Source organism: Hippocampus comes, unplaced genomic scaffold, assembly GCF_001891065.2.
Source record: "Hippocampus comes isolate QL1 unplaced genomic scaffold, H_comes_QL1_v1.1 C16575192, whole genome shotgun sequence".
Lineage (NCBI taxonomy): Eukaryota > Metazoa > Chordata > Actinopteri > Syngnathiformes > Syngnathidae > Hippocampus > Hippocampus comes.
The window spans coordinates 1-555 of record NW_017834515.1 but is presented as its reverse complement, the minus strand read 5'-3'; the positions used below and the strand labels follow the sequence as shown (position 1 = coordinate 555).

The window sequence follows — 555 nt, the reverse complement described above, 5'->3', positions numbered from 1 at the left end:
GGCGACTGCCCCGACACGCTGCAACTGGAGGTTGCGGTAAACTGGACAGTGGAACAGGTTCTTCATTGTTACTTAATTGTCCATTCAAGTGCCACTTAAGGTGACTTTGAACGTCTCTGCTCCCAGGTGAAGGCACAAGTGTGGCTGAATGCGATGACATCCAACCTCTGTCCAGAATTCTACCAGCGGTTTTCTCCTGACCACTGCATACTACTCTACCAGAAAAAAGGCAACATGTGCGAGATCTACGACAAGCACCAAGTCTTCCAGACGCTGGACTGCGTACGCTACTGGAGAGGTTTGTTTGCGAGCAACTTTCTGTCTGATGCAGTGATCCCCAAAAATGATTGAGAAATATACATACACAGGTGAATTCTGCCACCTAGTGGAAAAGCATTGAATTGTTCTGGTTGTCACTATACATCAGTGGCATAGAACGATGAAAAAAGATGCAGCAATAATTGTTGCAGACAGATAATTTTCACACAGTGGTTGGGGCTCACTGCAGGATGAAACATGGGTCTTTTGAATTTTTTATTTATTGATTATTATTAT

The 555-nt window shown here is 44.1% G+C and overlaps 1 long non-coding RNA gene across 1 annotated transcript; it reads left to right on the top strand.

Moving 5' to 3' along the window:
* LOC109508750 (uncharacterized) lies at positions 1 to 228 on the top strand. Its single transcript, XR_002166761.1, has 2 exons — positions 1 to 57; positions 127 to 228. It is a non-coding gene; the product is annotated as an uncharacterized LOC109508750 (long non-coding RNA).
* The last annotated feature ends 327 nt before the right edge of the window (positions 229 to 555 follow it).